We start from the raw sequence: 27,493 nt of genomic DNA, 5'->3' as shown, positions 1-27,493 counted from the left end.
AATCCTTGACTTTCCAGCTATTAAGAAATACGCTGCTTACGGTACTGTACTTCAAGGCTTCCATTCTTTCCATATTTACACATGTAAAGAGGATCTGTATCCTGAGGAAACTGCTTTTCAGGATTTACAAAGCATACAGGTTGGGCTTCTCTGCTATTCTGCTGCTTCCTCCAGAGCACGCACCACTCGACTACATACTACCTAGATAGAGGGGAAAACCAAAAAAACATTGGCCATATTGTAAACAAACAATTACCTCAGGTTTTTAAAGGATCACACTGCTTTCATTGCACTGTGGAAGCATCTGGATTGCAAGATGAATGCTGTTTCCAGGACCTTTGCCTTACTTGCTTCAGAGTTTAGAGGACATGACTTCTAAAACAGGGAATCGGTAGAAAAGAAAATGTGGTTTCATGTGAAAGGCTGTTTATTATTCAAGAAAACTGTATCCTATTCCTGTTCCTCTTGACATTCCTGTACATGGCCAAATAGTAGAAATCTCACAATCTCAACTTTGTCCTCATTTATGGTGCTCTGCTACACTATCATACTGTTTACTGCAGGTTACACTGATTTGCATCCCAGTTCCATACAAGTTGTTTATTGTTCTTTCTTTTCATGCAACTTCCCTATCTCCTACTTCTTTTTCCTTAAGATTATATACTTACAGGTTCTATCCTATTGGAGGCCATTCTGAATAAGTAATCAACAACAAAAGCCCAGCAGAGGAAGCTAAAATGCATAATTTGGGAGTCACCAGAGTTTAAGTAATGTTATTTTAGTCATCTGACAAGAATTTCTTTTAAAAAAAATGAAGTTAGACCTATTACAACTGTAATACATGCATTTTTATTTTATTCTAGACAACTTCAGATTTTACTCTAGGCAAGGCTACTATATTGCTAAATACAATTAAATGTATCATGACCTACAGTACAGCACATATCTTCCCCCATATTTGACTGACATCACTGAGCAATGAATTATGTAATGCTGCACAAGACTAAAGACACCCCCATTTCATCTTCGCATCAGTAAAAGCCAAGTGTGTAGCAGCTGTATACAGCACAGAGAGAAATAATTACTTTCATACATCTGATACAGAGTACAGGCATGAATAACAGGTTCCAGCTGCAAGGCTGCACAAACCCATGCAGTCTCAAGAGGCTACAGTTTCATTTGTGAAGCTATACCCAACACACCTTGCATCCCAAGCTAAGACAACAGCACTGCAGCAATCAGGCTGCTCAGTCATTCTGCCCATTCCCTGTACTCACCAAGGTCCTACACACCTTGGAGGGTAGCACACAGGGTGATGTCAGGTACATTTCCACAAAACCCAGAGGAAACATTAGGCCTAGTAAGACGCATGAAATTTGGCATTATCCCATGTTAGCAACAGGAAAACAAAACACAGATGAATTGAGGTCCTACTCTATAAGGGTGTGTGGCAGAGCTAAACTTAATACTGTGTCCCCAGGTATTAGTGTTCCTATTACAAACTCTAGACCACACAGATGAATCTCCAGGGAATTATGAGCTTTTTCCTACAACACACATCTCCTTATTAAAACAGTACAGACAAATGAATGTCGGCAGGGAAGACCATTTTCAACAGCACTGACTATCCAAGTCACCTCTGGCACTGATGCTAACGCAGATTCTCAGTAACCCTGATCGCCAGGCCTAAGTCGAAACATGCATCACAGAGCACTCACTTGGCCTGCTGCATTTGGAGACCCAAGCTGTACATGATGAGCTACATGTTTTATTAAATGAGCTGCCTTTTCAAATTTGGTAGCTTCCCACTCCTCTCCTACAGACACTTTTGAAATAATCTTCCAACCACTATAGCGAACCAGATAAAATTCACTGGGAATTAGTAAATTTGCCTCCCACTGTGTGTATTGAATCTTAGATGACAAAAATAAATAAATAAATAAGCCCTCGAGTTTCCCTCTGAACTGCAGTGTAACTACTCCTTAAGAGTTGAGCAAGTGGTTTGAAGAGCTTGTTTCACTTGTTCCATGCAAATATCAAGATTAACAGAGAGATTAATTATGTCCCATTTTTCTTCTTACAAAGGATACAGGCAGATTTAGAATAACAAAAATAAACCCTCTGGATTAATATTCATAACACAATGCTGAGCAGTACAAAAGCAACTCATTTTTTATGTAGAAAGGGGGAGAAAACAAACTGTCAAGAGTGCTCTAGAAGCATAAATACATATTAAGTAAGGAAGTCTCACAGGATGTATTTTCTCAGTCTGTTGAAACAGGGTTGGGGGTTCAAAAAGGGTGTGCAACATGTCACGGTGTCAGGGAATGAAACCATGTTAAAGAATTTCAAACCAAAATTTGATTTGGGTCATGTCAAAACTTGTATCTGTTCCTATTGAAGTTTTCTGTTCATCCTTATGACACCTGTAACCTTGGGTTCAGGTCTCAGCTTCAAAGCTCAGGAGCATTTTGGTTTGAGGTCCTGAGGCACAAGCAAAAAAAAACCACCACCAACAACAAAAAAAACCCAAAAACCCAAAACAACCCCAAAACCCAAAAAAGCATCCACCATCACTGCCTCCACACTTTGGTGATAAATACAAGCCCAATTTTGAAAGACGCAGCACTGAAGATTGAAATGAGAAGAATGAAATGCTGCCTGAGAAATAAACTAATCTTGCCATTTACAGCAGGTTCTGACTGAGGTGGGAGAACTTTTTTGACTATTTTTAAGTTCTAACTTCACCTAAATATGCACTTATCAGAGAACCGCATGTTAGATACGCAACTAAAACACAGTAATATGCTGATAGGCGCTCTTCTGAAAACTAACAGCGGTACTAGTTCTTGAAATTCTTTGACAAGCTTTGAATTATTCACTTTAAAATTAAAAGCTTGTTGGTTTTTTTTTTACTGGAGTCACAGTATTAGTGAGGCTCTCAGATTTTATTTTTAAAGTTTCCAAGCCTTGCAAAACTTAAGAAGCTTGGCAACATCAAAATGTGCTATTTAAAATTATCATTATACTTAATATCCTGGTCATGAGAGGCACTGAATCATGGTTTCTGCATGCTGATCATAGGCAATGCTGTCTTGTGTAGGTGGTTAAGTTATTCAGTTCGGGTTATACCAAATACTGGGTTATCCAAGATCATTAGATGACTCTTCAAGACCAGTAGGTTTAGGTGGTTATGTGCAGAGAGTTCACAATCCAGGAACATGTAGATTTGCAAAGATTTATTTATTTATGAAAGGAACAAAGCTTGACAGCTTTAAGTATACTGCCAACTGCTAAAAAAACATTTAGTTCTTGCTGGGGCAGGCCTGGGCTTTGTTTTTCAAATAATGAAATGAAAGGGAAATTCCAGCATTCCTTGGCATCCCTTGAGCTCTCTTTTTGACTTTTCATCCAGTGTCAGGCAATTCTGGAACTTATACGCGCAAAGAATCTTATACATGAAAACAGCCATGATACATGTGATTTGCTGTGTAAAGTATATTTCACTTGCACCACTACCGGGCATGCAAACTGTTGAATGATAATTCCTTATCACATATGCTAAATGAACAACACAACACTTGTTTATGAAGCAGACTGTATTGATGTACGAGTTTAAAAAAAAAAGCCAAACAACAAAACAAACCAAAAAAACCAAACCCAAAACACAAAGCACACCCACAACCTCAGATCACCCTGGAGCTTGTTTTCAGAGAAGCCCCTGAAGATCAAGTCATAACTCTTGCGCAGGGATTATGCTGGATTAAATTGGCACCTGCATCATCTGTATGCTAGATATTAGAACCACTGTGTAGTTCAGTGCATAAAAGATTTACATCTTCAGCTGCTAATTCAGTTAGATCAGGAATAATCACCTCCTGTGTTTCACATGCAATAGGGGTCAAATGTCCAAAAACATCATTTGCCTTTGCAGCTGAATCCCATTTTGACTTGCTCAGTTTGTAATACCACATCCTCTGCTTCCCCACTAATTATTCCATATTATAAATCTGTGTATTTGTTTCATCCTTTCTTCTTGTCTTTATTAAATGTCATCTTATTGATTCTGGGACATTTTCCCAATGAAACAAAATTATTTCAAGTTATATCCTATCTTCCAAAGCACTGACAACACCTCAAAACACTCTCCAAACACCATCCAAAACCTCTCCCTCCAGGTTTGTGTAAGCTCAAAATGCTCTAAGCAACTGAGAAACCTCTAAAAGTTTAATTTAGCATGGAACACATTTAAAATCACTTAGGATTTCATAGTTGACATTATTATATATAGTTCATAGTTGACATATGCTATGGTCTCCCAAAAAATAATTTCACACAGTATCAGCAAGACTCTACTCAGATCATCCTGTTTGGAAAGAGCTGCTCCCTAACAGCTAGATTAGGATTCTTATTACAAAACTTCATGTGGTATAGGATCACCGATACTCAAGGGAAGGTCTGTACTACCAGTAAGTACAAGGCAGTGGGACTTACAAATGTAGATATGGAACACAAATATATACATAGAGACTCAGATTTGTTATTTTCAGCTGACCATCTATTTATGAATTTTATCAAGTATATTTTAAAAAGATATTTATTTAAACAAGCTTTTTGTTTCACTTTTCACCGATAATCGGAAAAATCAAGGAGATTAAGTCAGCCCTTTAATGACATTTTGACTGCTTTTTTGGAGCAGTTTAAGGTAACAGCCCATTTTATATATTGGATGCAACACAGACAGAAAATATATATAATTATGCAGTTTGCAAATGTGACAGCTCTGATGTTGCTGCAGTACAAGTCTATGCAGTTAAATTAGAATTATAATGACAGTAATTACACTAATTAGCCTTTTTTTCTAGTTTGTTACCAGCAAAGTTTTGCATATTTACGTAACAGCTACTTCTGCTTTCTCCTAAAAATCCACCATAGCCAATTCACTAAAAAGCTAATTTATCATAGCCGTGTAATACACAAGTAACATTCAGAGATGAAAATGCAGATGTCAAAAGGGTAAGACTTAAAATCCATACAACGTTTTTTATAAATTATTTACATGCACGATCTACAACTGCAATACTTAGAAGTTTAGACAGGCATAGGGTGAAATATTTAATTTAATCCACAGGCAGCACCACAATTTATATGTAAGAGTACACGCACAACAAGCGACTGCTTTGCAAATGACATGGAAACAGCAAGGCTTCCAGTTCTCTGGCAAGCCAACAAGGCTTCCAGTTCTCTGGCAAGCCAACAAGGCTTTGAGCAAGACTTGTTCATCAAAATGCTATCAAATCATATTGCACTGCTAAGATGGGAAAACAATGCACTACAGATGCAAGGATGTCAGAGGCTGACTGTGAATGCACTTATATCCTAGATACATGCTGTATTTTATATACTTGTGAGAATGCCCTTGATATCAACCAGATACTAAGCAAATAGGTCTTTACAACATCAAACCTACCTTCTCCTTAGAATTACCACCATGTTCACCCAATGAATATATTGATTACTATTATTAAAGCACTACCTAAATGTCCCCAGTAGGAAGTATACATATATACAGTACAGAGACAGGGTTGTCAGTCACATCAGATTCACTAGTATTTGGTATTGACTACATCAATCTGTTCCTATCCCTCTGTACTTATTCCAAAGTTGTTAGTATTAATGAATAATTTGGTTTCTGTTCTAAGTCTGAAGATGTCTGGAAGTAAAGCCATTATGTTTTTCCCCATCTAATACAGCCTTGAGCCTGGCTCAAAAGATGCCAATACCAAAATGTGTTGCCAATTGTTCTGAATCAGACCACCGAGATACAGATGTAAGCCTTCCTTTGAATCTAAGCTATAGCTTTGATTAATCACATCGTCCAATGAAAAACAATCTAACTGAAAAATTATCCAAACAGTTCTGTTCTTGGATTGTGTTTTTCCACTGACTTGTCCTCTGGCAACAGCACACCTTACCTGGTACAACTTCCTAAACCACAAATGTTTACCAACTATGAACAGCAGCTCTGTGACCTCACTGATCTTTTGCAGAGAGTTCTGGGATGCTCATACTGATGAGGTCCATAACTCAGTGCCAGAACCCAGGTCTGTTTCCTTCCAAATATACTTAATACATCAGCTGAAATTCTAGAACCTTGAGAGTAATACTTTCCTTTTCTTCAGGCTAGCTAGCAATGCATATGCCTGAACTTAGAAAGCTTACGCTCTGGATCGCTTTTCTGTTGCCTGACAGAGCTGTGCATTATGCCTATACTTTTCAGTAACAGAGATAAACGCTGTGTGGTCTGTACCCCACCCATACACTGTATTCATGGACAGACCACAAAAAAGCTATAGACAGCCTGCAATATCCTTCCGGGCAGCATGCTCAAACTCCTCTCTGCTCTAGAATAGAAACCTTGGTTAAGCGCAATCTTGAGGGCAGACCAAGGCAACTATTAACACAGTACAGACACAGCCTTAAGATAGAAACATTGAGTCCCTTCACAGCTCAGCAGTGCTTCCTGCTCAGGATGTATTAGGACATGACAAACTGCACAAGAGGGAAACCCCTTCTCTGCCCAAAACAATGCCAAATCAGAAAAAGCACTACTAGCCTTAGAAATAGATTTGTCAAGGACGCTTATCTAAAGCAGTCACAGTTCCTATACAACTTCAGAACATGAACTTCCTGACCAGTCTGCCCCTTGCACCAGAGTATTCGAAGAGTCATGTGCTGTGGTTAAAGGATAGAACTGGGCCACAGAATGGGTCATTAAATTTAACACTTACTCTGAATAATAAAGGTTTGACTCGGATTCTTCTGGTAAAGCCCTTTAACTTATACCTCTAAAAAGCATTCAGCTAGAACCAGTATGATACTAATAGCCCCTGAGCTGGCCTAATTAAGAATCCACAACTTTCATTCACTGAAGTTAGTGAATAGATACCCATACACTCCTTTAGGTATTTTAACATGCCTTATCATACAAGTCATACTCCCACAAGGGATCAGCAATTGCAGGGAGCATTGTATGTGAAGAACAGTTCAGCTCTCACTCTGGTACCTAATAGAACTAGCTGGATTTTTCAAAAAAGATTAAGTGACAAATTAATTGTATTGACAATCTGACTGTAAGTGCTACAGAACTCATGGGTGCAGAGTTCACTTAGAACTGGATCCCCTCCAGATTTTGTTATTCCACAATAGGGACTATAGGATAGCACTCCACTGTTTTCAACAGCTGGCTACTTGCACTGCATGTGTTCTGGTGACAATTGCTAAAAGCTTTAGCTGAGCCTGTGTTGGGAATTTCCACGCTACTGTCATATTTTCAGAAGTTTATAACTGAGTTATAAAAATTGGATTTGAAGCTGAAACTCAACAAACAGCAGGGAATGAGTTCAGGCATGTTATTTTCCTTTATTCTCCCTGTTTTAAAGTGACAAAATGGAAAGAAGCTGAAATTTATCTACTTCAACTATTTCTGCAGAGCAACATTTTTCTTTGAAAGGAAGCTGCTTGCAGAACAGCAAATGAAAGCTCAGAGTCATGCTGTAATTCTTTGGAAGACCACAGGCTGGATCCTCAGCTCATTCAAATTGGTATAACTAAATTAATGAAACTGAAATAACTAGATCTACTAGTCAAATATTTTTAAACATGTAAAAAAGACACATTATTCATCCTCGATTCTAGCCAACACTGCTTTTAAAACTGTAACAAACTATAAATCCATCAGATGTATTTGTACATTGCCTATCACAAGAACTTGAATGAAGACTCCAAGTCATATAATATGAACTTTCAGGCTTTATGACAGTTTCTGAATCTCAACGCTAACCTTTGCTTGTAAAAAGCATAACCATTTTCTTAAGGGACGCCCCCCCTGCCTCCCCCCTCCCCCCCTAAAAAAAAGGCATATTCACAGCTGGACCCAGGAAAAAAAGAGGTTGTGTTTAACGAGGAGGGCTGGGAAAGGCACAGCTCAGGACACTAATAAAAGATGCATTCAGAATACAAGAAAAAACAATCAATGAAGGGAAAGCAAGTGATATTCCTGGCTCAAACCCAACACATGGAGAGTATGTGCATGTTTCTTTAACCACATGGGAGAACATTCATAATCAGTTAAAACACTGATTCATAGCGGCCTTCCTCCGTGGGCAAGTCTCTCCTAAAGATGCATATAGGGCTAAGCTGACCATCAATGATATTGCTTTCAAGCCAGTTAATGAAAGCAATGCCTCAGAACAATTTGTCATATTTTTATGGCCCTTTCCACAGTGTCCAAATAGAAATGGCTAACTTTCTGTTAGGAAACATGTACTAATCTAAAATTCCTCTGAACTGTCTCTTGCTAGCCACATTTGACTTCTGGAATGTGGGCAAAGGATCTGTTTTGCATATTGCTAACACTCAAACTAGAAATCACATAGCAGGAAGATGGTCATGATTAAAGAAAGTAATTTTATACATTGAGCATAGCTGGTTTGTTTGTTTTGTACAGTTTGAGAGCCTTCATTTTTGGGTACACACCTTGAGACTGATTTAGACTAATTTCATAATATACTGAATTCCCACAATTGTGGCTGATATCAGGAAGAGCTATATGCACTCGTGCCTCTCAAACTCAGGGAGTCCCAGCTGTGTGAAGTGTAGGTGCAGCATAGCACATTTACTTCTTGAATAACTGTTGTGGTTTAAGCCCAGCCAACAACTAAGCACCACGCAGCCACTTACTCACTCCCCCCACACACACACACAGTGGGATGGGGGAGAAAATTGAGAAAAAGAAGCAAAGCCCGCAGGTTGAAATAAGAACAGTTTAATAGAACAGAAAAGAAGAAACTAATAATGATGATAACACTATGTTGTGGTTTAACCCCAGCCAGCAACTAAACACCACGCAGCCACTCACTCACTCCCACCCAGTGAAACCAGGACACACTAATAAAATGACTACAGCAATAATGAAAGGATTGGAATGTACAAATGATGTGCAGTGCAGTTGCTCACCACCTGCTGACCAACACCCAGCTAGTCCCCACCCCCCCTTCCCAGTTCCTGTACTAGATGGGACATCCCATGGTATGGAATACTCTGTTGGCCAGTTTGGGTCAGGTGCCCTGGCTGTGTCGTGTGCCAACTTCTTGTGCCCCTCCAGCTTTCTCACTGGCTGGGCATGAGAAGCTGAAAAATCCTTGACATTAGTCTAAACACTACTTAGCAACAACTGAAAACATCAGTGTTATCAACATTCTTCACATACTGAACTCAAAACATAGCACCGTACCAGCTACTAGGAAGACAGTTAACTCTATCCCAGCTGAAACAAGGACAATAACCAAAGTTCATTTAAATAGTAGACATGTCTCTCTGTATGGAGCTGACATCACAATACCCAAAAATGCTTTAACATTCTTAACGAAAACCACAACATTAGAGGGCTAATAAGAATCATTACCCAAAAAATTCTACTGACCAATAAATGGAAAACTACAGACTTGAAGTGATTTGAGTCATGCAATACCTCAAGAAGCTTTAAAAAAAAAAGTCATTCAGCTTCTTGTTGCAAGCCTACAGAGAAGCCTACAACATAAGACCAAAAGCTTTGAGAAGAAAGCCAGCTGCAAGACTTCTATTTTTCCCAAGTTGCTCAGCGCAAGTCAGGTGAAAGAGCTCTAGGGTACTCTGCTTTTCCCCCGAGGCACAAAAGGTAGGGAGTATCTGCTGCCCCTTACTCAGGCTAGAAGGTCCAGTTTCCCATTCAGCCCACCGGGAGCACCTCTGAAATAAACCAGCAGGATCTTTGATCTTTGGAACCTTTCATAAATAAGTATGCAAATACAAAAGCCATTTTTAAAAAGGAAACAATGTTACTTTTTTGCATATAACAAACCTCAGATGTTTATAAAATATCTTTCACAAGATCATTCCTTCCTTCCCTCTTGTTTTTCCCCCCCTTAGAAAACCTATGGAGTAGTAAGGCTTCTTTCTTTGGTCCACGTCCTCCCCCCCCCTTTTTTTTTCTTTTCATTTGGAGGGCAACAGTCCTATCACTAAGGAGACTCAAAGAAATTCTTTGAGCACATGTGCACAGGTATGCAAGTATGAAAGACTGAGCAATTGTAAGGAGTGCTGTACTGTTACGGGGATGACACATTATTATTTTCAAAGATTTGAAGAGAAAGAGTCAACCCTGTCAGCTTTGATTTATGCTCACGCAGCAATTCAATAAGAAGATCAGGTGAGCATGAGTGAAGTATTTTGTCATAGATTTCTCAGAGAGCAATGAAAAGCCATTTGCCACCTCCACCCTTTGAACCAAGGTATGCCAGGTAGGGATGTTGGCTGCATCCAAACTGCCTGCAGCTTCCCAAGATAGCCCTTAGGCCAAAGTAGCATGCCAGCCATTCTACCTGTCTTTTTTGGCATGTCATTGGGACTGGTCCTGGAATGACTCTGCTGATATCCTGCAGCAGGGGAAGCATGTAGGAGAGTAGACAGACATAAAAAGTCTATAAGCCTAAAAGCTGATTTAAGTATAATAAACTGGATGTGAAAAATGTAATTTGGAAGAAAAAAAAATGCAATAGAAGAGGTTCAACACATACAAGATTAACAAGTAAAATTCAAGAATCTCCCTTGCTTGTACGTAGAAGACTGGCCACAGAGAACCTACTCATGCTGCATTATGAAATTTTGTGACTCTATTTTACTTTATTTGGAGCAATGTATGCTATATGACTGGAATGGTTCAAGATCAACGTATTACTGCCTCATTACCTAAAATTGCTGTTCTGTCAAGCTGACTACTTTCCCACAAGGTCAATATTAACTTGGTCATAGTGACCTCGTCAACCACCCTGATCAACAGAACCTCTTGTTCTGTCCTTGCAAATGGCTCAGAATCACTGCTGTTAAATTACATGGCTATTGATATCTGCAGATGAAATTATAGTACCCAGTCCTGAATTTGCAGGACCCATTCAGCACTGCAAGCCAACCAGAGACATTGCTGTAATTGCTGTGGGAGATTTTAAACAGAGGTTATATCTATTTAGGTATTATTTTAGGTTAAAGTAGCAAGAAAAAGGAAATCTTTCCCCTACAGTTACACATTCAGCAACTATCATCTTATGGTTTTTTTGCACGCCATCCAAGAGCGCAGAAATAGCAACTGTTGGAGACAACAGTAGTTTGATCAACATTAGTTTCTTTGTTCTTAAGTGTAAAATAAAGGTCAGGGCACAATTATGCCATGCTCCTTGCAGATATGCATTGAAAAAGGCCAATTCTTACCTCAAAGAGCGCATCAGTTAATTTATGGGAAGTACTAAAAGTGGATCAGACACAGGAAGCATGGAAAGGAAGATCACGACAACATGGAAATAGGATTAAAGCCAGACAACTAATGCACAGTAACCAGAAGTCTCAGCTTCTTGTCAGGTTACCCTTCCCTAAACAACAAGGGTTTAAGAGCATCTTCAATACCACTTTCATTCTTCCATTCTGTAAGAAAACTTCCCTGCAAGATGCCTGTCAAACTATACAGTCTATAACACAAGTTTAAACATTTGCTGTAGTTTTAAGTCATTGAGTGGACAAAGTCCATTCATGGATTGGCACCTGTAACGTTGGGGTGTCTATTTCAGAGGCTGAGCTGCTAACAACCCCAGAACACGCTACGGAGAAGAGATGCAGAGGCACCTGACTTGAACATACACGCAATAATGCAATTACAAGAGAGTAGAGCCTTCTCTACTGAGAGTTAAGCTCTACCAAGCAAATAATCTAAAGTGTAGCTCACTGTGAACCTCTGCACCACTCTCCAACATGAGGGAAAGGCATTTGTCCTGACTCAACCTAAAAGCACATAAGCAAATCACAACTGTATGTACTAGCTATCAAGTCTGATAATTTAAGAGACATGTAACAACTAATGTTACAGCCTAGAATGTAATAGTTGCATTTGCTTAAAAACATCTCAAAACATCACTAAAAAGATCAATTTACTCTCAGTGAACACTTTCACAGAAGTTTGACGCTGATCTGGTTAGAAAGAAACAATTTTACTCTGTACTAGGTTCAGTGTGACACTGCAGAAAAAAATATTATGAACTAGGGGAAAAACACTGAGACAAAGTAAATCTTTAGACAGTATGTCCTCATGTCCCTTTCATGATTCAATTTACAAGCCCTCAATTTGAAATTTAAATTATATTTCACTAGTGACACAGGATACACAAACAATGGTAGAGAACTGATAAGCAAGTATTCATGCCCTTTGCAAAGACCGCTCTGAATTTAAAAACAAAAACAAAAAAACCAAACAAAAACCCAGATGTATTTTCCTAAGGAAAAGATTTTAATCCCTTTAAAGTCAATCTCTTATTCTTTTCTGCAAAGATAGGAGACTCAATTAAGCAACAGTTTCAGCAGGAGTTCCCAAGTTCTTTCGAAAGGTAATAAAAAACACCACAGCATCAAAACTCCACGCTACATTATAATTTGACCTTTTTTTTCTGATGAAGCTTGTTCAAGGTTGTCTAGAATACTGCTAAGACGTCCTGTTGTACGAGAACAATTTGTAGCATGGTCTGTCATCTCTCTCCTATAGGTACAATCTGAAAATCTGTTAAAGCCTGTAACAACACGTTTCATTGAGTTCACTGGGCTTTTCACTGGCAAAACCTGAAACAAAAGCTCACTTTATAGGATTCTATTAAATCTATTTTTTATAAATAGTACTGTCCATATGTATTTCCTGATCCCTGTAACACTGACTCACAAGGGAGAGTGAAGCCCAGTGCATACTGTTGTACAGGATGTTCTCCACTGGCCTACAGCACACAAGCTCCACTCCACATTCTGAAAATTCAGCAGGATGTGGATTATGAGAACATAATTTTCATTGACTGGGGCATGGAGTTGTGTAAATGGCTTTGTAGAAAACTTCCGGTCATGTAATGCTCCATATAAAACATGTAATGCATTAAGTAAATCTGCTAACAGATCCAGTCCAGACATTATTTGAAAGACAACTAACACACTGAACATTTAAGATTGACTACATCTTAGCATAGATAATGTGCTCTGAAAGATTCTGGAAATTAAATGTAAGAATGTGCGTGTTGTGGTTTTCAATTAAAATAGCAAAGAAATGACGCTACAAAGTTCTGTATTATCCTATATGTTCTAGAAGGATCACAAATCAGAAAAACAATGTGCTTATCCTCAAAAGGTGGGGGGGGGGGGGGGGGGGAGTTTTGAAAAAGCCAACAGTTTAGGTCTGTTGGGTATTGGTTAATATATTATACAATAGACCAAATTATACCAATGTAGTCAATACACTATAACATTTCAATGAAGCCTATGAATATCGCGCATTTCTGATGAACAGTTGCTCTATTTTTTTGATAACTCTATTACTTGAGTTCAGAGAAGGTTTATGGACTAGAAAGCCTCAGATATGGTCATGAATGTTTGATGCATTCACATGTACTGTTATTGCTATAACGTCACTCCCCATTGGAATTATTAGATTCTGACAGCCTGTGGTCATTACAGGCCAATGGGAGCAGTGAGAGTATTAAAATTATGTACTTCCTACACTACTGGACTATTTTTTGCATTGAAATCAGTACTAACTCATTCAGCATGTTTCTCAGAGAAAAAAGTATAGTCTTTGAAACTGCAAAAGAAACTACTAGCTATCATTATTTGTATAATGCCTAAAATCAAGCCTGTTAATATGAGGTACCTTCAGGATTTTTTACAATCTATTTAGAATGACCGGAAAGATTCCAAAAATACTCAGGATTATTTGAATACAGCAAGAAATTTGCCATTCATGCCTTTGTCATACTGAAGAGAGTACTGGCTATTTTAAAATTTTAAACAGTCCATCCCATCCCAGTATAGACAGATGTTCATTTTCTATTCTTAGAATTGCTGTCTTATGGTAAGGAGTTTACAAAGGTGACTAGCAAGGAGAATTTAATAAAGGTATAGTGGCCAAAGCAACTTAATTCCAAGGCTATGCAAAACCAAATTAAAATCCTTCTTGGAACCTTATGTGCAAGTTTGGCCTGGCTTACTACAGAAAATCTCCATAGGGGAACTATTCAAACAACACCCAATTAGAGGTCCATACAGGGTTTGATCTTTCACAAGCTCTCAACTGGTTTTCATTGTAACAAGCATTGACAGTGAATTCTGACTGAAGACCAGTATCTTGTCTGGAATCTTACCAACACAGGGATTTGGTTTGGTCTGATCTCTGTTTACAATCTTTGTACTTCCTGGATTGCAAAATTTAGCTGCACTGACATCTTCTATCAAGCATCACAGGGTCATAAAGATTAGCAGATGTGCGGGCCCAAAACATAAGGAAGATGCAGTATACGTTAAAAGAATGCCAACAACCAAGGATGCTTTTAAACACTACCTTTTTCTTTTTAGTTTGTAGCTCCCCAACATACCAATCCCAGATGCTTGCAGTTTTACATGCACACTTGGCCACCCTTAGCTTCTCTTCATATCTACTATAAGCTACCTTAAGATTTCAGTTCTGGCAGCTATTTGTATGTTCACAGGGTGGGGGGGAGGTGGGGAGAAGAATACTATGCTGCAGCATTATGTTTTATAGTGTCTAGCTGAATTGCACTTCTGTAGAATGCAATCAGGCACACCTATTAAAAAAATAACCCCACAACAGGGCTCTTTCTGCATCTTGCCAATACTCAAGTTGCAGTGTACACATTCAGAGATCACTCACATACATGTACACACCTGCACACATACACACAGTTGCACACAAAAACTGACCAACATTTTCCAAGAACTATTTCAAAACTACTGATTATTGCAGATGGAGGAGAAGGGAGCAGAAAAACAGGGAAGACTTATAGGACAGGAAGCAGTAGTTAGATGCCTTTCTTATTTTTTTTAAACATAGTATTGTTTGAAGGAGCCATAAATAATCCATCTCAGAATGTGCCTCAGAGACACACCACCACAAAGGTCTTTGCATCCTCAGGATGCCACAAAGCCAAGATTTTGGGTTTGGAAATGAATCAGAACTTAAGAAAGGCAGGCTCCACATTGACTACATCTAAAATTCATGGGGCTGAATGGGAGGCAAAGAAAACAGATGTATACCCAGAGAAGTTATCGTTAGGACTGTAATTCAGCAGTCCAACTGGTTCTACTTGTCACAGCACTTCTGTAACATGCAGTACTTCTGTAATACTCAAGCGCAACTCTTCATGCAACTAATCATCACTACTGAAGTGTTGATGAATGCTTCACCCCTCAACCTCTCTCACACAGTGCGGAAACACCAAGTGTCAACAGCCATTTGCCACTCCCTTTCTCCCCCCCCCCCCCCCCCCCCGCCAAGTTTCACTCTCACACACACACATTTCCAAGCCCTACTACTTCCATTACTTCCATTTTTGCAGATGACTAAGGCAGGTAACAGAAAGGCAATGCAACTTCCCAAAACAATATGCTGTGCCAATTACAAAGGAAGGAACAGAAACAGATATCCAAATTCTAGTTGGATTGGAGATTTCCCAGAGCAATTAAATTCAGGGCCTTTTTACAACAGCTTTATCTCCCTCTCTGTGTATCACCCAGTGAACACACTGCTTGTGCATCCTGCAGAGCACTTGCTCTCAGCCCTACCAAGCGCTGACAGGGCCCAGCCCAATTATAACCAAGCAACCCACAGGATATTTTTTTTATTGCAACATTACCTTTAAAATGCTTCAATCATTTTTTGTCATTATTTGTCATGGCAACGGTAGTTGAGGCTTTTCTTTCCTGGCCCTCCCATTAGTTTCAGCCTAAACTCTCTGCTCATTCTGCTCTTTGAACAAGAGGGATATCGATTTGCTGTCCTACTGGCACCTCAGAAAGGCCTTAGCTCCCTTCTTGTGTTCTTGCCATTCAGCTTCAGCCAGATCCCAGCAGATTTTCCTCCCCATCAAATACGGAAACTGAACAGGGACTGCACGTAGAACCAGGCAGCACATCAGGGCAGACACAGCCAAGGTTCCTCCCATTGCCAGTCATTGCTCTTCCCATACACTGGTACAGGAGAGGGGACTGGGAGGACCAGCTGTAGCTATACTCCGATCCTCAGCCACTCAAGTCCCAACAGCAGGGAATAGGAGGATTCCTCATCTCCCAATTCTCTACTGTAGGCATGCCTCAAGGAGGATTTTTCTTTTATGATCTTAGAATTAGATCATGCTGTATGGCTTAAGGGCAATTCAAGTAACTTTTACTAGAATCCCTTTATTTTATCTTTATTCTGGGAGATTAAAAGTTACCGTAGCACTTCATCTATGAGCTCACTTTCTTCAATCTTAATACCAGACTGCAAGGGTATTAGAACATTATCATAAACCCTCTTACACAGAGGCCCAGAAAACACTACTTGCACTTTATCTGTATTCAAACATTTGTCTGGTCATGGTTTTTAATCTTGAGTGGTACTGAGAAACTTAATCAGATTAAAACAAACAAACAAAAACAGGATTACCTGACTGCACAGGGTTGAATCCAATCTCACAGATTGGCACCGAACACTGACCACATCCAGCACAAGCTATTGAAACAGACACCAGAAACAAACCATACTGGAAACTGACACCTTCTACAGGACCAACACCCAAACAAACTCAAGCCTGCAAGAAATGAGGCTGCATTTGTGAGATACTGCAGCAAACTAATGGACTTGGCTGATTTACCAGATGGGTTAGCGTAAGCGAAAGGATCTCCATACAATACACATACATTGCAAGCCTGTGGACATAATGGGCTGGACCCGCCCAAAGCTGTACACGTTGTGTTTTCTTTAAGCTACACTTTCCATGCCTGACATGTTAATTCACTGCACAAAACTACAACGTAACACTTCAAAACTACAGAATCTCAAATTTGGGCTGCCAACAGCCTAGATCTCCTTCATCCATTACAGTTTCAGATCAGTACATACTGTATCCAAGAGCCCGCCCTGAGAGGCTGCATACAAGTGCAGAAACGTTCCAGCTGACTCAGGAACTAAAAATTTTCACCCTCACCCTTTTGCTGTCCAACTCCCACCTCATTCACGGCTCTTCAGCTACTCATAAAATTAAGCATCAATTAATGCAATTATTTCTTCCAGCACCTGCTTGAGTATTATCCCCCTGAATTGATCTTCCTGTAAGGGCCATTTTATTTATCCTTTTAACATTAAAAACAGTCAATTTTTTTTTTCCTACAGCAATTAACTACATTCTATATTTATCTCCTTCACATTAGCCCAGCTAATTGTTTTGCTTGGAATCTGCTTAACTTTTCAAATCACCGATAGAGAGGTCAAAAATAAACCACACTTTTACTAGTTCTGTAAGCAATTAATTTGGGGCGAGGGGGAGGTGTCCCCAAGTTTGCATTCTATTACATAATTGAGAATACACACTACTCTTAAGATAAAAGTTTCCTTTTTCTTTCGCAACCACAGGCTTGGCTTTGAAAACGGACCACCAATTAAAAAAAGTAAACGTGCATATTTAATACTTGAAAAACTTCTCTTCCACGCTCCTACAAGTCACAGATGAAAAAAAACCTCTCAGCACAAAACACCCCTGCACTCTAAAAGACGGCAAATTCAATTTCAAACATAGATACGTATACACTTAAACGCTGCTTACCCCCCCGCGCAGCCGCCCGCCGGCGCTCTCCCTCAGGGACCCCAACGCCGCTCGCCGGCGCTCTCCCTCCCTCCCTCCCTCAGCGACGCCAGCGACGCCCGCCAGACCCTTCCAGAACCTTCCCGCCCTGCGCGCGGGGCGGCGGCAGGTGTTCCCAACCAGCCGTTAGCGGCAGTTAACGGCCCTCAGCGGTCACGCGCAGCAGCACCTGCGGGAGGGAGCCCGGCCGGCGCCCCAGCCTAGCGGGAAGGCATTCCCCCATCCACATTTTAAGGTCAGCTTCTTTGCTTTGTATTTCTCTTTCTCCCCCACCTCCCCCCCCCCAGCCGCGGGAGCAGCCATGCTCCTGTACCCTGAGGGCTTGTAGGGTTTTACCAGAGCCCACACACAGGAAGCCCCACGGGGGTTTGTCACCTCAGGCACAGCTTTGTGGCAGAGATGGCCAGACCCACAACTTGGGCTACCAAGCCCACGTGAAGCACTCACGGCTCCCTAAAGAGCCCCACCACACGATGCAGCCCAAAACCAGTTCAGGCAGAGCCCAAGAGCAGCACCTTTTGCCTTCAGTAGAGTGAAGGCAAAATAAGTTACGCATTTGCTCACCCCTCTCTTGCACTGCTTGTCTCACCTTGCTTTTTCCTGCACACAGCCACTGCAGCATGCCCAAACCTCCATGAATGCCTTAGGATGAGCCCTAGTTTCTGTCACTGAACCTTCTCACTGCAGTCTAGCTATGTGCCAGGAGTATGGGGGAAGAGGAGCAGCCCCCACCCCCTTACTGCCACAGGTGAGGCTGATAATGAGCCCAGGGGGCCTCCTCTCCTCAGCTTGTGCTGGCACAGGGGCCTGTGAGTGCAATACAGCCTTTGCCACCATCCTTATGGCTTTTTATAAAGTATCATCAATAGTGGTGGCCTTTAAATGTGCACAGACCCCTTCCCCTAACTGGCTAACCCATTTTCTAAGCCCCATTTTCTCTTACAGAATCTCAGAAATAGAAATGCCCTTGGAGGAACTCCCTCCATGTAGTTGGTGTCTTTTAAGTACTGGGAGGTGCAGAATAGAGCACTGTATTCCAGGTGGTGTCTAATGAGGAGCATCTTACAAAAAAAAAAACCAACCAAAAACCCAAACCCCCAAAAGACTATCATTTCCCTGTATGCCATCTGTTCAGGGCTTTGCTTATTCCATAGGAGATCGCAGAATTGTGTGACAGAAGCTCTGTGGTTCTCTTATCAAGACAGTTTGATTTAAGAGTTTTATTGCATCTGCTGCGTGCAGAGCTTTAAGGGTTAAATTAATCTGGTATACATTTTAAGTAACAGCAATTTAGCACCTTACTGTGCTATTGATCCTATTTTCTTCAAGGAAGTTCCATAAATGGTATTTTTTTAAGCACTGTGGGAGTCTTTTATTACTGCTGTAATGCAAATCAAGGAGTTATGATCACCACAGACTGATCTTGCTCTTTAGAGATTAAAGCCCTGGGGAAAGAATTATCTTTTGATGAATTCGACCAAATGGGTTTTCAGCACTTTGATGATCTTCCTTGTGGGTATACGTGTGTGCATGTGTCATTTTCCTCTGGCAGAATTTACATTAAGACAAATGAAGAATGAAAAAGTAAACCAGGATTGTGGATACAATTGTGTCAGTATAAACATACTTTATAATTAGATAGCTATTACCATAGAGTAGGGGAAGAACTAAACCAGTATAAATCACTTCTATACTAACTTGATTGCATCCACCAAGGAGTTCATAGCAGCATAACTCTCTTATAAAAAAATCATACCCGTTACCAACATTATTATTCCAGTAAAATGTAAATGCAGACTAGGTCTTAGATACCAATTAAACTGCAGTTGACAGAGATGTTATTGTCTAAATAGAATAAATGTAACAGAACAAAGAGGAAAATAAATAATGAAATAGGAAATAATAGAAACATATACCTGTGATATTGTCAGATTGTTCAGTGAGCCAATGAGAAGATTTGAGGGGAAGTTATTATATAAATCATTTAAGCAATTTCTTTGTTAAGAGAATGCTAGTAGTTTGGAGAGAATCTGTTAAATCTAAATGTGCTGAAATTAATTCTTACAGTCTTCTGTGTCTATATATCTCTCTTTGTGAGTTACTGTGTTTGAAACTGAAAATGGACCTCTAGAGGTCAGATTCATCACTTGCCCACCGACCAAGTTTACTTCAGTGACATACAGTTATTCCAAAAAGTTAATGTAATTCCATCTCCTTTAGAACATGTGGCTACTCAGAACACTGAGTGATCTCTGGGAAGAAATCTGTGGTGAACTGAATTACTAAGACCAAATCTATTGCTGATATTTTATGTAAAAGAGCTTATTGTCACTGCCAAACCCTTTAGCAATTCCTAGGTTGCAAAGTACTTAAAGAAGTAGGACTCTGTATCCAGCGTCGATTAATTTCTTACTGTGTTCACCTTCAGGTTTCCCCACAAAATCTGATTACATTCTGTTTCATGCTGCTTTTTTTTTTTTTAATTTTTTTTTTTTTTTCTTTCTGGTGGAACTGCTGGACCACTTCACAGCAAAGAGGGGGAGAAAAGGGAGAGAGGAAAGGAAAGAGCATTAAAAGAGCCATGGAAAAGAATGTCAGTAAGATTTATGGGTCATAGATCGCCACAGAAAGGCTGTAGGTGGTAAGGAGCATGCTGTGGCAGTAATTTATAGTACCTTGCTATGACAGACTCCTAGACTGAAGATGAAAAAGGTGCTATTAAAACAAAAACAGGCTATCTAGGATGTTGTTGTAAACAAGAATCCTCTTATCACAGCTGCTACAACTGTTAGTTGATCATTTGCTGGGAAATTAGCAAAGCTGTAACATTTTCCACCTTCAGTCTGGGACCCTTTGAGTCAGAATTCATCTGATTGTTCACACCACTTCACTGGTATGACTAAAATGATAAAGATGGAGCAGAATAGAGATAATTTTGCTGCTTTGCTATTCCTCTGTAGCAGGAATAAAAATAGACTGGTGTAAACTACCTTTTAGTCTTCCATAACTAGGAGGGTATAGATTTAATGTTTTAGTTAAAACCAAACATCTTTAACTAAAAGAGCTGTACCAATACACTTTTTAATGCACAAGCTCTGAATTTGGCTGGAACATAAAGGTTATAAAATTCCAATGGGCTTTCACAGGATTTTGATGTCAAATTCAGTTTCCATATTTCTACAGTCTTGCTGTGTTATTCAAAGACCTGTCTCTAGTATGAGGCTGCGCAGTTATTTCTTGAAACATATTATAAGACAGAAGTTACAGTTCTTCATAACAGTGAATCACAAAACTAAGACTATTTCTCTTCCATGCTTTTCTTAAGAGATTGACTTACTCAAGTCTGAAGTAGGGCACTCTAGAAGTGTTAGGTGTCCTGAACTTCCCAGGAAGCAGTGGTGACTTTCCAAGATCATCTAGTGTGAGTCAGAGTAGGAGTTAAAACCCAGGTCTCCCTAAACCCAGTCTGCAATGCAAAACTCTCTTACCTGTTGATTAAATTATGTACACATCCTTACATCATTTTGAACAATGTTGAAATGTACAAGCAATATCCCTAGATAGGTTTGGAGCTTGGCCCTCCCAAATTTATTCCAGAAGTAGCACTTAGGCAGCTGCAGCTCTTGTTTGTTAGCAGTTAACCAGAGGATTTCATTTCAGGGAGTGTCAATCCAACACCTTTCCACCAGCATCATGTTCCCTTTAATTAAAGTACAAAGCTCTGACAAACTCTTAACAATGGAAGCACTTGCAGGCAACTCTACTATTAAATGAAAACTGTTTGCATGTCTCTACTGTTAATTATTATTATTGTTATTAAGTATTCAGTGCAGGGAACACATTTACAGTAGTGCTCTGTACTCTGCAACAGTCTGCAATTAAATTCCAAGAATAAGTGCTACTACTGTGAAATGTATACGCCCCCAAGCTCTGCATCATTCCCTTGATGTCCCACCACAAAGTGACTCTCTAAGGTGTTCAAATACTGCTATCTTCAAAGTACATTAGCATCTCAAAGCCATGTTTATGTCTCTGAAATCAGCTCTCCAATTTCAATAACACTAATGGAACACCTAAGTAAATTTTCAGCCAGAGCCTGTAGAGAATGTGTCTAAAGTTATGACTGTCCCACAGGCTCTTGTGGGTCATAGTATACTGTCCCCTATTGGCTAAATCAGCTTGCAGGTTTGGGGTGTAAGTGTGTTCTGAATTTATTTTTCTTGATAAAATAAGATCGCTAAGAAAATTCTGTAGATATTTAAAAAGCAGTCACAGCCATCCTCTCATCTTAACTTGCAAGTTCTTGGAAATAGTATAAGTAACATCTCTATACATTTGAATGTGAAGTCCACATCTCTAAAACAAAAAAAGAAAACCTCTCAACTGGAAGGGACTTAAAAAATATTAGCTGTAAACTAGAAAGTAAAGTACATTTGGAAATGCAGCACTACTGTGCTATTCTTTCTCCTTCCTTATTGCGTTTCATTTTCTAACAGCCAGAACTGAGGCACGGCAGATGCCAACTAGTCCTAAGTTCTCTGCGCAGACTTCTGCTCCATGGCTGAGGCCTGCTGTGTGCCAAATTAAAACACAGCATTCTCAAAATTAAACTTTGATGACTGTGAACAGAGGTCTGTTTTGGTCTTTGCTCCTCTGGATAGCCACACTTAGATGTGATTTGGATCAGACCTTTCTTAGTAATCTGTGTTTCCTTCTTATTTCCAAAACACCTATTTGAAAAGCCCTCCCTGAATTCCTCTCAAGAAGGATTAGGAAGCCTGATAAGACGCAGCATCCCAAATAAAACAATCCGCAGGTGGATTAGGAATCAAAGAAATTAAATTGTCAGTAACCTCAAAGTCTTATTTCTCTTTCCTTCTTCCCATGGCCCCAAAGAATTCTGTAGTAGTCAGAATAACTCATTGCAGATCTTATTATTTTTCTTCCTTAAGTATTCTTTCTTATAGTAATACACAGTGTGAATGTTTAAAAATACTTTTTTATCCAAGAGTAATTTTAAGGTGAGAAAAATTGTTCTTTTTTTTCCCGATGTGTTACAGAAGGACACAAATTACGTCTGTCAGAGTTGAATTTATGTAAGTGAAGTAGGCAAATCTGGACTTGGGAACAGGCTTAGATCTGTGCTCAACTGTGACAGTGTTGTGTGCCCATCATCATCCTGATCTGGATGATGTTAACTGCCAGAGTCCTAGATCCCTTTTGCCTCCTGTAGTCCAATAATGGACCACATTAGCAGTAGGTGATCCCATCTCTTCCATATTCCTGAAATGCAGTTCCCAACCTGCCTGTTTTCCACATGGTGGATCCCAGTAGGGTTCATCTACCCAATAAATCATCTCACCTCATGGTAAGAGATCATGCAAGTAATTCTTAAATCCTTTTGACTCCCCTCTGTGACATATACATAAGGCTGATCAATATTCTTGTCTTAACTGCATAATGTAGGCATGTAGCAACTATCATAGAAGTATCTGACGGATGAAAAAAGTCACTCTGAAAATATGATTGCAGGCAGTTCCAAATTTATTTTCTTGCCAGGCTGTTCAAATTCTATTAGCTGAGCTCATACCATTTAAAAAGATAATAAAGGCTTTTGAAACTGCTACTATTGCAAGCTCTGTGATCCCTCTTTTCCCTTCCCCGCCCAACTTTACCCTAAGTCATGTGTACTGTAATGTAGCTATTTATACTCAGCATTACTCCCCTACACACATACACCTCATTTGTAACCTGGCTGGCCATATTAAGGCTGAAAACTCTCAGAGCCTTGTCTGCACTCACATATATTTTGATATAAATACATACCTATTTAAGGACAGGGTTCTGGAAGGGTTGGTATTTTCAATAAAAGTTCATTATGAAAAGGAGAGGCTTTACATTGTTTTCCTATAGCAGCACAGCAGTAAAATAACACGGAGAGGGGCTGTATTTTTTTTAACTGCCCCCATGCAAATCAGCAAAACCGTCTGACCAAAGTTTGCTCTCCTCTGATACCTGTGTAAATCATAATATCACTGGAACTGTCCCCATTTGCCTTTATATGACATGGAAGAAGTAGGAAGCTATACAGTCACTGACTGACACATAAGAAGTAACTTCCCTTCTTTCAGTATTTAAGGATAAAAGGATAACCAGTGATCTAACAAAAGCCTTCCATCCAAAAAGTCTTCATCTCAGTGTCTGATAAATGGTTTTTTTGTTGGAAACACACACCTCTCTTCCACTGGCCGATAAGTCAGCCTGGCCTATTTAACTAGACTTATTACTACAGTTGCTGAGTGCTACACCTACTTAGATTTTTATTTTCTGGTGGGTAATCCTCATTCAAAATACAGAGGAGTCCGAGGAGTTGCTTGAAGAGCAGTTATCTGAACAGAGATCATTTAAATGCTGGTGTGTGAAATTGTCTTTTTAGCTCTCTGGAATAAAAATCTAGCTAGTACCCTGTTCCTAGCCACTCTCAGAATAGGCACCTCACAAGCATCACAAGACCATTCTCTGGTGTTATGTTAATAAATGGGAACTCACAAGGCTTAATAAGAGGAAACTGAAAGGGAGGAGCACAAAGGTGATGGATGAATACCTCAAGGGATCCAGGGACAGCAGAAGCGCCACATTTCTTGGGACAGTGAATATATATTCCAGAATCACATGGGGGCAGCAAATCTTCACAAGTGTTAGATAAGAAAGGAAAAGGAGGGAGGCTAATCTTGTGCCCCTCCAAACTGACACTGAAGGCAGTCTGAATGCAGCAGCTTGAGGGAGCCTATGTGGAGCAGTGCTATGAAAAGACCATTGTGTATACAGAAGCAGACAAATGATCTCTTTATTAACATGCATGTTGGCACTAACTGAAGTGTTACATCAAGAATATAATTCTGTAATTCCTAATTGTAATAACTGAAAAAGAAGAAACCTTGGAAGCCAACTCTCAGCTCTGCTGTTTTTATTCCTTTATATATATAATGCTACGGAGATTTGGTCTTAGTTTTTTTTTTTAAACAAGCATTAAGTGAAAAGCCTTGAATAAAAAGTGAGAGAATAATAAGAGAGCTATTACCATAATATTTTTTTTTTTAAGGGGAGAGCTATAGTATAGGTGAGAAAGCAATTTTTTAAAGAAAAGGGGGACCATAGGTATCTTTTGGGGGAATATCTGTTGAGTTGCTCTTTACAGTGAGTTAGTGGTATGAGTCTGTCACCCCTTGTTGAAAAAGAAACTTGTTAAATCTTCTTTTAACAGCATATTTGCTTTTCCATTACATTATCTGCCCACATTCACCCACACAAACTGACTAAAAGCTTCCTGAAGTAGATTTTTCCTTTTTTTCTTCTCCTTTTGTTCCCTGCTCAACTGCAGTGTGACACATTTAACTTACCCTAATTTCCAAACTGCCATAGGTAATAAGAAGATAGGCTTTTGCCACTAACATGCAATCTTCAGCAACCCTAGAGAATACATTTAAAAAAAAAATTAAAAAATCACAAAGCTTGCAAGCGGCATGGAACAAAAAAGCTGATAGCATACATCCTCTATCACTGAAACATCTTTTCAGCATAGATCTTTCATAGACAAGGAAGACACTGAATTGTAGATATAGCTACTGCAAACAATTACTTCTATCAGACAAATGTGCTTCAGCAAAGGAGGATTAAAATCTACAATTATTGTTTAGCTAAAGTAATTACATCATTAACTTAGAAAATAAAGGGTCATATTTGAAGGCCTAACATTCAAGAAAGAATCACTACTTACTAAAGGGCTTTCTTTGTTTCTAATCCTCCCTCATGTTGATTGAAAATTTTAATGTGACTATCTTACTGGTAAAAAGGGTTGTTTTGCATAGTTTGGTATTTTGTAATGAAACAAGCAAAACAAAAAAACCCTAAATAAAAAAAAAAAAAGTATAGACCAGCAATAATGCTATCATCTCTCAGGCTCCTGAGGGACCCAGCAGACCTTACCTGTCCTGGTTTATTTCACCTGGCCCTTGCTCACACACCTGCTCCCTATTGGCACAGGAGCTCCGTTTCAGTTAGTCCTCCAGCCTCACTTCTTGCTTAGGCTGTGTTGTGTAGGGGTGGGGTCTTCTGTGTTGTGCTTGTTACCTTGATTCAACGTTTGCTGAATTGTTGCTATGTTGGCTCTCCTCAGGTATTGTGGGTCTGTGCCTTGCTGTTGTTGTTCTTATGTGTATTATGATCAATTACTCTTAGGTCCTTGCTTGGTTTTCTTGTGAATCGGTGCTACTCTTGTAACTCCATGGTATTCTGAAAGATGTTGGAGACTTTCCAGAGTGGAAATGAGTTTATCTGAGGCAGAGACCTGTGTTACAATTTGGAGCTAGTATCGCTTTTCTTTTTAAAGAGAGAAAGCTATAGCTTAGTGAATTGGAATTAAGCTGTATATTTAGTACAACTTCCATGCAGTTATCAAATTACTTGGATTTGTTTTCTGTAGGTTTTTCAGTGTTTATCTACTTGTTTTTTCTTTCTTCATTAGAGTCAGCCATTACAGCTAGGCCAGGACAGTGTATCAGAGTTTATACTTTCTTAAAGGTTATTCAAAGTAACCCCTTAGCTTCAAGGACTTCATAAGGAGGAAGTTCCCTTTAGGTTCCATTTGGTGTTGGTGAGGTAAATAAATATCTTCAGAGCCTCAGGAACAGAGAGCTCAAAGAGCTTTACACTAACCAGTGTAAATGAACCTGTAAAAACTTTCCAGATGATCTGTCTTTTCTCGTGTCTCTCTTTTCCCTCAATGACTTTCTCCAAGAGAATTGGAGTAATAAGTTAAGGACATCTGGCCAAGATATGCTACTTCACTATTCTGTGTCTGTAAATGGAGCCCTTCTGCTGGATGCACTCTGTTCATGTTTTCATGCCAGCCTATAGACTTTCTGTATTCTAACATAATGCTAGTTTTGCTGTCTCTCCTAATTAGAGCTGAACCAAATATTGTATCTCTTTACTGCTATTTATTTTGGAGCTAGAATTTCACTTGAGACAAGAATTAAAATACCTAGGTTCTATTTTCAGCTCCATCACTTAGGGTCTTTTAATTTAGGAGGGTTATTTTCTCTCTGTATGCCTCTTCTCCCCCTCATCTGTCTAGTCTCTGAATATTATGAATGCCTGAGAGAAGGGAAGCTTCTCCTGCACTATATAGCACCTGATGTGTTAGCTATTTGAGCTATTTCTGTGGAGACCTTGCTACAATTTGAAAGTAAGATAGCTCAAATAGTTAAAATAAGGCATTACAACACTAGTGAGACTTGAGGTTTTGTGGTAGTAAGCTAGTATGAGACTTGACTATGCTCATGAGATCTCCTAATCACTCTCCCAGATTCTGGGGTGGAGTGAAATGGTATATTCATATCCAGGCACTCCCTCAAGCTTTACATTTGTCTTTCAATAAAGGCTGAATTTCAGAGCCTTCCACAACATGCAATTACAGAAAAACAGAACTGAAAGGAATCTCTTGAGGTCATGTGTTCAAAGGCAGTATCAGCAAGACTTAACACTCCTCACATGTTTTTCTAATCTCTCATTAAAAATCTCCAATGGGATAGAGATCCAACAGATTAAACATTAATCCCTAGATACTGTATTCTGCTTTTTAACTACTCTAGCAATTAGAACATGATTCCTAAAGTTTTTACCTTTGCAAGTTTTAGCTCCTTCTCTAATTAGTATTTCACTGTTGTTTTCTCAGTGTTTGG

This window comes from Buteo buteo, chromosome 12 (genome assembly GCF_964188355.1).
Source record: "Buteo buteo chromosome 12, bButBut1.hap1.1, whole genome shotgun sequence".
Lineage (NCBI taxonomy): Eukaryota > Metazoa > Chordata > Aves > Accipitriformes > Accipitridae > Buteo > Buteo buteo.
Note: the sequence above shows the minus strand (reverse complement) of the source record.